Here is a 13,751-nt window from a genome sequence, read left to right on the forward strand (position 1 = left end):
CCTACAGAGTAGGCTTCTTCAGTCGAGTACAGAAGAGTGAGCAGAAGCATTAGAGATGTAAAGATGATGTCATCAGTACCTAGAGGAATAGATTAGTACCAAACTTGCACACGAAAATCACTCCCTATGAAAGCAAAAGACTCGGCAGGAGATGTAACATTCCCCCAGTGAAAAGCAGGGGCGCCACAAGTACACTGAGAGACAACACAATAAGTGTCCGAGGCCCAAGATTGTTCAACTGCCTCCCAGCATATATAAGGGGGATTACCGATAGACCCCTGGCTGTCTTCAAGAAGGCACTGGACAGGCACCTAAAGTCAGTACCTGACCAGCCAGGTTGTGGTTCGTACGTCAGTTTGCGTGCGGCCAGCAGTAACAGCCTCGCTAATGAGACCCTGATCCACCACGAGACCTGGTCTCAGATCGGGCCGCGGGGCCGCTGACCCCCGAAACCCTCTCCAGGTATCTCCAGTCCATCAACCTTGAAGACGTAGTTTTGAGGTGGTCAGTACCTCAGCCTGGAGAAGTTTTGCTCCACAGTCTGGAACAATTATCAACCTGTTGGTACTATACACCGTTTTAATATCCACGCTAGAGTATCGGTGTCTTCCTTGCCGCCATCTAACGCAACATTAACTGCGCACTTGAGCGTGTGTTTACTTAAATATCTGAAAGATTTATGGCGACAGTTCTTGGCTCAATTCTGAGCTTCTTCGACATCTAATTAAGAGTGTTAGGTTCAATTATACTGTCAGTGGGAATAAAGAGTTCACTCCTTGCATTAAAGAGCTTGATAGTTGTACAAGTCAAGAATAATTCTGAAGGCTTCACTTTACAGTAACTTCAGGAGTCAAACCACGGAACGGGTGGGATTTGACTACGGCATTTTTTTTTTTAGGTACTCTTAACTTCTTCTGTCTTCGAGAGACCGGACAAATTTCCTCAAGTCAGTTCCTGACTAGTCAGGCTGTGGTTCGTACGCTGGGCTACGTGCGGCCAGCAATAAGAGTCTGGTGAATCAGGCGTTGATCCATCTGGAAGACTGGTCTGGTACTGGCCCGCGGGGGCGTTGACCCCTGGAAGCATCCAGGGTAAGTGTAGTACAATCCATTAAGATCTAATATTGGTTATGTGTTCGCATCGCTATTGGGCCGTGCGGACGTGCTGCGCAGTAGCTCCTGATTGAGTTGGCATTTGCGCAGTGTTGACGTGTACTTGGCTCTGTGAAGACCTGTTTGCGCGCTCTCTAGAATTGAAGCAAGATGCCCTCCATCGAGCAACTTTACCAACAGCTTAAGGAAGAATTGAGGTTGGCGAATTTGGAAATTCGGCGATTGACCGAGGAAAACAAGAAGATTCGTAGTAGTCCTCCTGTGTTGAGTCCTCAGGTCAAGAAGGGAAACTGGTCAGTGGCTGGACAGCAGGGAAAGAAGTTGACGATCAAGAAGACGAATGGAAAGGTAGAAACGATGAAGAAGAAAGAGACTGCCGTGGAAACTGTTGTGGAAACATCCAATACATTCTCAGTGCTACCGGACGAATGTGAGTTGACTACTGGGAACGACACGACGAAAGACATTAAGGAAGGTAAGAATATTGTTGTTGTTGGGGATAGCCAAGTTAGGTATATGGATAGGGCGTTCTGCTTGAAGGACAGGAGTAGGAGACAGAGAGTTTGCTTTCCTGGGGCTGGGATGGAGGATATTGTTAGCCGTCTGGATGACATCATGAGAGGTAATGGGAGCAATCCTATTATCTGTCTCAGTGCTGGAGGCAACGATGTTGGCAGACGTAGGAGTGAGGACCTGATTAGCAGGTATAGGTCAGCAATAGAAATAATTAGAAGTAAGGGTGGGAACCCTCTCATATGTGGTATTTTGCCAAGGAGGGGAGTTGGAAGTGAATGGTTGTCCAGGGCAATTGGTGTCAATTGCTGGCTGGACAAATACTGTAAGGAAAATGCGGTAACATTCATTGACAACTGGGACCTCTTCTATGGCAGAAATGACATGTATGCTAGGGATGGGGTTCACTTATCTAGGTGTGGGGTGGGAGCACTGGCAACTGCAGTGGAGGGAGCAGTTAGGACTTTAAACTAGGAATAGTTAGTGGTATGGGTTTTGGCAGGAAAACAGTGAAGTCCCAGTGTAGTAATATTACGAGTTCTAGGGGAACTAGTAATAATAAGAACGAGATAGATATTGAAAAGCCAGGGACCTTGGGTGATAAGGACAGTAATAGGTTTAGTAGAAAAATAGAAATGAGCAGGAAGGGTAAAGAGAAAGGAGAGTCTTTCAATGTTTATTATGCTAATTGCCGTAGTGCTAGGAATAAGATGGACGAGTTGAGATTAGTTGCTAGTGTAGGTAACATTGATGTATTTGCCTTAACTGAGACGTGGTTTAATTCAAAAAGTCGGGACATGCCTGCGGAATGTCATATTCAGGGTTTTAAATTGTTCCAAGAAGATAGAAGTATTGGGAGGGGGGGTGGGGTGGCATTGTATGTCCGAGATCGCTTGAACTGTTGCATAAAAACGGGTATTAAGTCTGAAGTAACACATACAGAGTCTGTTTGGATAGAATTTTCAGAGGGGCATGAAAAACTGATTTTAGGAGTGATATACCGTCCCCCTAACTTAGATAGGGACCAAGGGAAACTACTATGGGAGGAAATTGTTAAGGCCACAAGGCACGATAATGTAGTAATTCTAGGAGACTTTAACTTTAGTCATGTTGATTGGAATTTCTTGACTGGGAATTTAGAATCGTACGACTTCTTAGAAGTATTTCAGGATTGTTTTTTGAAGCAGTTTGTGACAGAACCTACAAGGGGAAATAACCTGCTTGACTTAGTTATGGCAAACAATGAATCCCTTGTTAATAATTTAGAAATTTCAGAGGAACTGGGTGCTAGCGACCACAAATCAATTACATTTAGCATTGAATGGAAGTACGATAGTAGCGATAACTCAGTAACAGTCCCAGATTTTCGCTTAGCAGATTACGATGGGCTTAGAGAACACTTATCATCTGTTGACTGGGGTAACGAAGAGAGCTATCAATATGACAGTTTTCTGAACACTATACATGCTGCTCAAAGAGCGTTTATCCCATATAAAGAAATTAGATCAAATAGAAATGACCCAAAATGGATGAATAATAGGCTCAAATATCTACTAGGGCATAAGAAAGGAATTTATAGGCGTATCAAAAGAGGTGAGGGTCATCTTATGAATCAGTATATTGACATTAAGAGGGACATTAAAAAGGGGATAAGAAAAGCTAAAAGGGACTATGAAATTAAAGTTGCTAGGGATTCTAAAACTAACCCAAAAAGTTTTTTCCAGGTCTATAGAACAAAAGTTAGAGATAAGATAGGTCCCCTTAAAAATAACTATGGGCACCTTACTGACAATGAGAATGAAATGTGCTTGATTTTAAATAATTATTTTCTCTCAGTTTTTACACAGGAAGACACTAACAATATTCCAGTAATTAATTTTTACAGTGGGCTAGAAGAAGATAAATTATGTAACATCACAGTCACTAGTGAGATGGTTGTGAGGCAGATAGACAGACTGAAGCAAAATAAGTCGCCGGGTCCTGATGAGGTTTTTTCAAGAGTTCTTAAGGAATGCAAAATGGAACTCTGTGAACCATTAACTAATATTTTTAATTTATCTCTTCAAACAGGTGTAGTGTCTGATATGTGGAAGATGGCTAATGTAACTCCTATTTTTAAAACAGGGGACAAGTCGTTACCGTCAAATTACCGCCCAATAAGCCTGACCTCAATTGTAGGCAAATTACTAGAGTCAATTATAGCTGAGATTATAAGAAGCCATCTCGATAAGCATAGCTTGATTAATGATACTCAGCATGGATTCACAAGAGGCCGGTCTTGTCTAACTAATTTATTAACTTTCTTCAGTAAAGCTTTTGAGGCTGTTGACCACAATAAAGAATTTGATATTATTTACTTAGATTTTAGTAAGGCTTTTGATAGAGTTCCGCACCATAGACTGTTAAAGAAAGTGGCAGCTCATGGCATTGGGGGAAAAGTGCTCTCGTGGATCGAGTCATGGCTCACTGACAGGAAGCAGAGAGTGTCCATAAATGGGGTTAAATCCGAGTGGGGATCTGTAACAAGTGGCGTTCCACAGGGATCAGTCTTGGGCCCGTTGTTGTTTATAATATATATCAATGATCTTGATGAGGGAATTACTAGTGATATGAGCAAATTCGCCGATGACACAAAGATAGGTAGGATAATTGATTCAAACGTAGATGTTAGGGAACTTCAGGAGGATTTAAACAAACTCTATTCTTGGTCAGAAAAGTGGCAGATGCAGTTCAATGTAGATAAATGCAAGGTTCTGAAGCTTGGGAGTGCCCATAACCCTAGTACTTATAAATTAAATGATGTAGAACTTAGCCATACAGATTGCGAAAAGGACTTGGGGGTTATGGTGAGCAGCAACCTTAAACCAAGACAGCAATGCCTAAGCGTACGTAATAAGGCAAATAGATTACTGGGATTTATATCAAGAAGTGTAAGCAACAGAAGTCCAGAGGTCATACTGCAGCTTTATACATCATTAGTAAGGCCTCACCTTGATTATGCAGCTCAGTTCTGGTCTCCGTATTACAAAATGGACATAAATTCGTTAGAAAACATTCAGCGTAGGATGACTAAATTAATACATAGCATCAGAAATCTTCCTTATGAAGAAAGATTGAAGACTCTTAAGTTACATTCACTTGTTAGACGAAGAATGAGGGGAGACCTGATCGAAGTGTATAAGTGGAAGATAGGTATTAATAAAGGGGATATTAATAAGGTCTTGAGGATGTCTCTCCAAGAGAGAACGCGCAGTAATGGATTTAAATTAGATAAGTTTAGATTTAGAAAGGACATAGGAAAGTATTGGTTTGGAAATAGGGTAGTTGATGAGTGGAACAGTCTACCTAGTTGGGTTATTGAGGCTGGGACTTTGGGTAGTTTCAAATCTAGGTTGGATAAGTACATGAGTGGGAGGGGTTGGATTTGAGTGGGACTTTCACATCAGAGCTTATTTCTTGGGTGGCATTGAAAATTGGGTTGGGCAAATGTTTTGTTAGTGGGATGAATTGTAAAGGACCTGCCTAGTATGGGCCAGCAGGCCTCCTGCAGTGTTCCTCCTTTCTTATGTTCTTATGTTCTTATGATCCAAACGATTCTTATCCTGTATATATAACTCAATGAACACACAACTTCTGAGTAACAATGACCGAATTATCAATTCGTGACAGCAAAATACAAGTCTTGGAATTGTGCTGGAAGGTAAACAGGTTTGAATAAGTCTGTGCAAAAGAAAAACTCCTCCAGGATCGTTAATATGTGCACGAAGTAGTGAAGTGGGCGCAGGTCTCGCTGCCCCAATATAAGAAAACGTAAATGTGTGAGGAACTCCAGTCGTTTTTCCTGGACAAAAATAAGAATGTCTCACAAAACTCAGTGCTGCTGGAAGTATTCAAGTGATGGGTCACAGGTACCCACACAATGACGTGTCTCAAATGAAGTTAATTGAAAACTAAACGAAGGAGCAGCAGCTTCTGCTCATTTTCCAGGTCGGTTTTGCCTCAATATCTTTCAAAGGCTGCCAAACAAAAGCCCAGTAGTACGCCTGATGCAACACTGGTGACACAAGCGGTGCAGGAGCTTGCAACAACAGTGAATGACTGTCAATGATTACTGAAGTGACTCTTGGTGCAGCATACCTGGGGGTCTACATGGAGTATGCTGCCCCTGCAGCATACCTTTACCTTTGATATACCTTTGAAGACTTTCGAGAGTTTCACTACTCTCGGATCCCGGCCACGGGCCAGTCTCGTCTGGTGCTTGCCTGGTCTGCCAGGCTCCTGCTGCTGCTGGAGGCCCGCTGCCGCTGGAGGCCCGCTGCCGCTGGAGGCCGCTGTCCCACATATCCATCACAGCCTGGTTGATCTCGCAACTGGTGACGATACCTGTTCAGTTTCCTCTTGAAGGCTTCTACACTTGTTACAGCGGTGTTTATAATATATTCTGGTAAAATGTTGAATAGTCTGGGGCCACGATTGTTGACACCGTACATAAGGAGCATTACCTGTAGTAGTTTCAGAAGATTATTGTCTCCACGGCCCGCGCCCAGACCAGGCCTCCTAGTTCCTGGTTGACTGATCAAACTATTGGTGCCCTCCGCCCGTTGTCCAAATCTCGATTAATCAGGAACTAACTTCAGGAACTGATGAAGTTCTATCTTGCAGACTATCAGGATGTTTGTAAGTCTTGCAGACTATCAGGATGTTTGTAAGTCATCTCTGTGCTTGAGGGAAAGGTACTGAAGAGTCGTGGTCTCTTTACGCTTGCTGAATTTTCTCTCAATGTAGTCATCGGTCTCCTGCTTCTCACTGGAGGTATACTGAGACCAGTCCCTCGAAAGTAACTATATTTTGTTTATATTTTTCAGATATTGACTCACGTAAAGGCATTACAAAAACGAACATTTGGAGAACGAGTTGCTTGGTGAAGTACACCAGGGATGGCTTGGTAAAGTGCACCAGGGATGGCTTGGTGAAGTGCACCAGGGATGGCTTGGTGAAGTACACCAGGGATGGCTTGGTAAAGTGCACCAGGGATGGCTTGGTGAAGTGCACCAGGGATGGCTTGGTGAAGTGCACCAGGGATGGCTTGGTGAAGTGCACCAGGGATGGCTTGGTGAAGTGCACCAGGGATGGCTTGGTGAAGTGCACCAGGGATGGCTTGAAGTGCACCAGGGATGGCTTGGTGAAGTACACCAGGGATGGCTTGGTAAAGTGCACCAGGGATGGCTTGGTGAAGTACACCAGGGATGGCTTGGTGAAGTACACCAGGGATGGCTTGGTGAAGTACACCAGGGATGGCTTGGTAAAGTGCACCAGGGATGGCTTGGTGAAGTGCACCAGGGATGGGTTGAAGTGCACCAGGGATGGCTTGGTGAAGTACACCAGGGATGGCTTGGTAAAGTGCACCAGGGATGGCTTGGTGAAGTGCACCAGGGATGGGTTGAAGTGCACCAGGGATGGCTTGGTGAAGTACACCAGGGATGGCTTGGTGAAGTGCACCAGGGATGGCTTGAAGTACACCAGGGATGGCTTGAAGTACACCAGGGATGGCTTGGTGAAGTACACCAGGGATGGCTTGGTGAAGTGTACCAGGGATGGCTTGAAGTACACCAGGGATGGCTTGAAGTACACCAGGGATGGCTTGAAGTGCACCAGTACACCAGGGATGGCTTGAAGTAGTGCACCAGGGATGGCTTGAAGTGCACCAGGGATGGCTTGGTGAAGTACACCAGGGATGGCTTGAAGTACACCAGGGATGGCTTGAAGTGCACCAGGGGTGGCTTGAAATACACCAGGGATGGCTTGAAGTGCACCAGGGATGGCTTGGTGAAGTACACCAGGGATGGCTTGGTGAAGTGCACCAGGGATGGCTTGGTGAAGTACACCAGGGATGGCTTGAAGTACACCAGGGATGGCTTGAAGTGCACCAGGGATGGCTTGGTGAAGTGCACCAGGGATGGCTTAAAGTACACCAGGGATGGCTTGAAGTGCACCAGGGATGGCTTGGTGAAGTACACCAGGGATGGCTTGAAGTACACCAGGGATGGCTTGAAGTGCACCAGGGATGGCGAGGGATGGCTTGGTTGGTGAAGTACACCAGGGATGGCTTGGTGAAGTACACCAGGGATGGCTTGAAGTACACCAGGGATGGCTTGAAGTGCACCAGGGATGGCTTGGTGAAGTGCACCAGGGATGGCTTGAAGTGCACCAGGGATGGCTTGGTGAAGTGCACCAGGGATGGCTTGGTGAAGTGCACCAGGGATGGCTTGAAGTGCACCAGGGATGGCTTGAAGTACACCAGGGATGGCTTGGTGAAGTGCACCAGGGATGGCTTGGTGAAGTGCACCAGGGATGGCTTGGTGAAGTGCACCAGGGATGGCTTGGTGAAGTGCACCAGGGATGGCTTGAAGTGCACCAGGGATGGCTTGGTGAAGTGCACCAGGGATGGCTTGAAGTGCACCAGGGATGGCTTGGTGAAGTGCACCAGGGATGGCTTGGTGAAGTGCACCAGGGATGGCTTGGTGAAGTGCACCAGGGATGGCTTGGTGAAGTACACCAGGGATGGCTTGGTGAAGTACACCAGGGATGGCTTGGTGAAGTGCACCAGGGATGGCTTGAAGTACACCAGGGATGGCTTGAAGTATACCAGGGATGGCTTGAAGTGCACCAGGGATGGCTTGAAGTACACCAGGGATGGCTTGGTGAAGTGCACCAGGGATGGCTTGGTGAAGTGCACCAGGGATGGCTTGGTGAAGTGCACCAGGGATGGCTTGAAGTGCACCAGGGATGGCTTGGTGAAGTGCACCAGGGATGGCTTGGTGAAGTACACCAGGGATGGCTTGGTGAAGTACACCAGGGATGGCTTGGTGAAGTACACCAGGGATGGCTTGGTAAAGTGCACCAGGGATGGCTTGGTGAAGTACACCAGGGATGGCTTGGTGAAGTACACCAGGGATGGCTTGGTGAAGTGCACCAGGGATGGCTTGAAGTGCACCAGGGATGGCTTGGTAAGTACACCAGGGATGGCTTGGTAAGTACACCAGGGATGGCTTGGTGAAGTACACCAGGGATGGCTTGAAGTACACCAGGGATGGCTTGTTGAAGTACACCAGGGATGGCTTGGTGAAGTGCACCAGGAATGGCTTGGTGAAGTGCACCAGGGATGACTCGATTACCAAGAAAATATCTTAGAAGATTCTTAAGTGTAAACGTTACCACACAACACTCACTGATGTCCCGTAACACTGCACACATACAACAAACGTTCCATTCCCCTCTATGCCACAAAAACGCTTTTGATAATCAAGACACAGACCAAGAATGCGGCGCTGTCACAGGTTGTATAGCTATTCCAAACAAAACTAGGGTCTGGGGAATGATTACGTTCTTAGATGAACTTCTGGTCTTAATCTGAATGCGCATGTGAGTTTAAAGCGAGGCACTGGGATCACCTAGGGTTACTGATTATGTCAGAACTCACCTTCAAGGATAACAGTGTCACTATCACAAATGACAAGAAAATTATGGGTTGGATAACTAGAGCCTTCAAAACAAGAAATGCCAAGCAAATGATGATACTCAAGTCACTTGTCTTGTCTAGCCTGGAGTACTACTTTAACTGTTTCGCTCAAGGCAGCGAAATTTATGAACTGCAGAATGTGCAGAGAACCTTCACTGCTGGCACATATTCAGGAACGTAGGCGAGAGAGGTACATTATCATCTGTACCTACAGATGCCTTGCCAAATTCCTTAAATCAGTACCTGATCAGCCGGTCTGTAGTGTTTATGATGGATTCCGTACGGCTAGCCTGGTCACAACTGCACGCGAGTACTCCGTGTCATACTGGCCACAAGTGAACTTGAGAATTCTCTGCGTCACACTGGTCACAACAAAACACGCGAGTATTCTCTGCGTCATACTGGCCATAACCCCACACTTTGCTATACTTTCTCAGCGGATACAATTGGCCTGAGCACAAAGACAACACAAGGGAGACAGGAGCGAGGGCTGGGGCCTGCAACGCCTGCTACAGTTCTCCAATAATCTTGTGGCTCCAGCAACACTCCACTAGAAAAACAACTCCAGCACTCACTCCTCGTCCTCCTCCCTCGGGGCTTCACTAAATGCACACACAGACAGTGTTGGTGTGTGTGTGTTATCGCACGGCTGTACATGCCAGGGTCGAGTCTCGGTTCCTCACAAAGTCTTCTAACCTTCATTAGCCTAGTAAGTTACATGTAGTTTATCTGTACTAGATTCCAGGATTCTTTGCCTTTTCCCCGCGGCCCGGCAAGACCAGGGCCTCCTGGTTACCAGTAGTGAATTCCGAGGTCAATGACCTCCATGGCCTGATCCAATCATGCTATTGGTGCTAGCAGCAGGCAGTCTGATATAGGCACCACAGCCTCACAGCAGGAATTCTGCCTCATGTATGCGTGACTTATTAGGTATAAACAATATGTTTTGGAATTGGTTCCAAATCTGTACATTGAAATTAATCCTTGGGAGAGCAAGAGACTAGGCCGACGACGCAAAATATCGCGAATGAAAAAGTGGGTGTGTCATGAGTACAATACGAGATAACTCACTCTACCACCACAAGTACCATCGATCCATTACTACCACCATCACCAGCCTGGCAACTATTCCGTAATTACCTAATTCACTCACATTATTAGGCAAGCTAAATATATTTACATACCATGGTTCTTTTAGGTGGGCAAGTTAATGACCCCCACCAACACTGGTGCTACACCAGCCCACCAACAGGCACTATACTATTCCACCAACACTGGTGTTACACCAACACACTCTCCACAGAGTGGAGAGAGCAGTGAGAGGCAACAGTGAGAGAGCGCAATCGTTGCGTGTCTGTGACATGTTATTTCCTATACTGGCTATAGATGACTCAAGGTTAATACCCATACAAACCATTCACAAGGTAATGAATGAAAGTGTTGTGTGTATATATGTCTTTCATACACGGAACACCAAGCTACCCTCCATAAAAATAATAATAATAATATTATATATATATATATATATATATATATATATATATATATATATATATATATATATATATATATGTCGTGCCGAATATGTAAAACTGGTCAATTAGCAAGAACTCATTTAAAATTAAGTCCTTTCTAAAATTTTCTCTTATACGTTTAAAGATATATTTTTTTCATTAATGTTAATGCAAAAATTTTTAATTTTGCACCAAAAGAATCTTAGAAAACTTACCTAACCTTATTATGGGAAAAGCAATTTATTTTAGCCTAAACCAACTAAATATATTTTAAATACGTTTACAATAATTTAGTACTAAACAAACACAATGAAATATATTTTTTTCGTTAGGTTCAGAATGATTTTGGCGAAATTATTGCATACACAAATTTTCACTTGTCCTATATGGCAAGATGAGCGTTGCTATTTAAGCCAAGATCGCAAGTTCTGCCTATTCGGCACGACATATATATATATGTATATATATATATATATATATATATATATATATATATATATATATATATATATATATATATATATATATATGTGTGTGTGTGTGTGTGTGTGTGTGTGTGTGTGTGTGTGTTACTTACCATTTTGTCCTAGGCACATGTCGATTAGACACTAGGCCTGTTGTGTGTGTAGGTGTGTGTGTGTGTGTGTGTGTGTGTGTGTGTGTGTGTGTGTGTGTGTGTGAGTGTATGGTGGTGTGTGTGTGTGTGTGTGTGTGTGTGTTGTGTGTTAGTTACCATTTTGTCCTAGGCACATGTCGATTAGACACTAGGCCTGTTGTGTGTGTGTAGGTGTGTGTGTGTGTGTGTGTGTGTGTGTGTGTGTGTGTGTGTGTGTGTGTGTGTTAGTTACCATTTTGTCCTAGGCACATGTCGATTAGACACTAGGCCTGTTGTGTGTGTGTAGGTGTGTGTGTGTGTGTGTGTGTGTGTGTGTGTGTGTGTGTGTGTGTGTGTGTGTGTGTGTGTGTGTGTGTGTGTGTGTGTGTGTGTGTGTGTGTGTGTGTAAAATTAGTAATTTCGTATTTATTACATTCGAAAAAACGCCATTTCATATTAGAAAAACCCCGTACACTAGTTACTTTTACACCATAATACAGTACATTGTGTGTACCATACTATCCCCCTGCTCCCCCATCCTTCCTTCCTTTCCCCACACACTTCACAGGAAAGGAAGGCTCTACCGAGAGGTCTAAGACGATTACACTTGTACAATAAATTTTACCCTTCCCTACGAGCACCCCTCTCCTAGACTCTCCCCTTTCTAAGACGCACCTCTCTTTCCTAGACGCACCCCTCTTTCCTAGACTCTCCCCTTTCCTAGACGCACCCCTCTTTCCTAGACGCACCCCTCTTTCCTAGACTCTCCCCTTTCCTAGACGCACCCCTCTTTCCTAGACGCACCCCTCTTTCCTAGACTCTCCCCTTTCCTAGACGCACCCCTCTTTCTTAGACGCACCCCTCTTTCCTAGATGCTCCCCTCTTTCCTAGATGCTCCCCTCTTTCCTAGACGCACCCCTCTTTCCTAGACGCACCCCTCTTTCCTAGACGCTCCCCTCTTTCCTAGACGCACACCTCTTTCCTTGACTCTCCACTTTCCTAGACGCTCCCCTGTTTCCTAGACGCTCCCCTCTTTCCTAGACGCACCCCTTTCCTAGATGCACCCCTTTGCTAGACGCACAACTTTCCCACACGCAGCCACTCCTGAGACACCCCTTCCCCCCACACACACACTGCTGCAAGCTGAGTGTGTCCACAAATCTTCATTATGTTGCCAGAACAGCAGTAATATACGTAGTGTGAGCACTGACATCCTCACACCACCACCACTCATAATCGTACGCAATTCAACGTTCCTGGCGAGTTTCAGCACGTCGTTGTCAGACGTATGGCGGCCGTCTGTTTAATTTACTTGTGGTTAGATACACGTTTTTTACAGGTTCAAGAAACCTAACCCAATCAAATGTAAAACTCGAGAAAATAAAAACTTTTGAAACTGACGTTCGGAATTTCGTAAGGGACATAACGAATTATACGAGGCCAGGTTACGTACGTTCCTCTGATATATCTCTGATGGGTTTCAAGAGTTTTTCTAGTCCCAGAGACCGGCCTTGGGCCAGGCTCGTCTGGTGTCTGTCTGGTTAACCAGGCTGTTGCTGTGTGGATAGTCTAAACAACACACGTGTGGATAGTATAAACAACACACGTGTGGCTAGCGTAAACAACACACGTGGCTAGTGGTGTAAACAACACGTGTGGATAGTGGTGTAAACAACACGTATGGATAGTGGTGTAAACAACACACGTGTGGATAGTGGTGTAAACAACACACGTGGCTAGTGGTGTAAACAACACACGTGGCTAGTGGTGTAAACAACACACGTATGGATAGTGGTGTAAACAACACGCGTGTGGATAGTGGTGTAAACACGCGTGTGGATAGTGGTGTAAACAACACACGTGTAGATAGTGGTGTAAACAACACACGTGTGGCTAGTGTAAACAACACACGTGTGGATAGTGGTGTAAACAACACACGTGTGGATGGTGGTGTAAACAACACACGTGTAGTGGTGTAAACAACACACGTGTGGCTAGTGTAAACAACACGTGTGGATAGTGGTGTAAACAACACACGTGTGGATAGTGGTGTAAACAACACACGTGTGGATAGTGGTGTAAACAACACACGTGTAGTGGTGTAAACAACACACGTGTAGTGGTGTAAACAACACACGTGTAGATAGTGGTGTAAACAACACACGTGTGGATAGTGGTGTAAACAACACACGTGTGGATAGTGGTGTAAACACACGTGTGGATAGTGGTGTAAACACACGTGTGGATAGTGGTGTAAACACACGTGTGGATAGTGGTGTAAACAACACACTTGTGGACAGTGGTGTAAACAACACACGTGTGGATAGTGGTGTAAACAACACACGTGTGGATAGTGGTGTAAACAACACACGTGTGGATAGTGGTGTAAACAACACACGTGTGGATAGTGTAAACAACACACTTGTGGACAGTGGTGTAAACACGTGTGGATAGTGTAAACAACACACTTGTGGACAGTGGTGTAAACAACACACTTG

General features: G+C 45.0%; 1 protein-coding gene across 5 annotated transcripts in view; it reads right to left on the reverse strand.

Annotated features, from left to right (window-relative positions):
- Positions 1 to 13,751, reverse strand: part of LOC128696087 (teneurin-m-like) — a 395,373-nt gene that overhangs the window by 286,517 nt on the left and 95,105 nt on the right. The gene's annotated exons all lie outside the window — the stretch shown is intronic.

This window comes from Cherax quadricarinatus, chromosome 48 (genome assembly GCF_038502225.1).
Source record: "Cherax quadricarinatus isolate ZL_2023a chromosome 48, ASM3850222v1, whole genome shotgun sequence".
In the NCBI taxonomy this organism is placed as follows: domain Eukaryota; kingdom Metazoa; phylum Arthropoda; class Malacostraca; order Decapoda; family Parastacidae; genus Cherax; species Cherax quadricarinatus.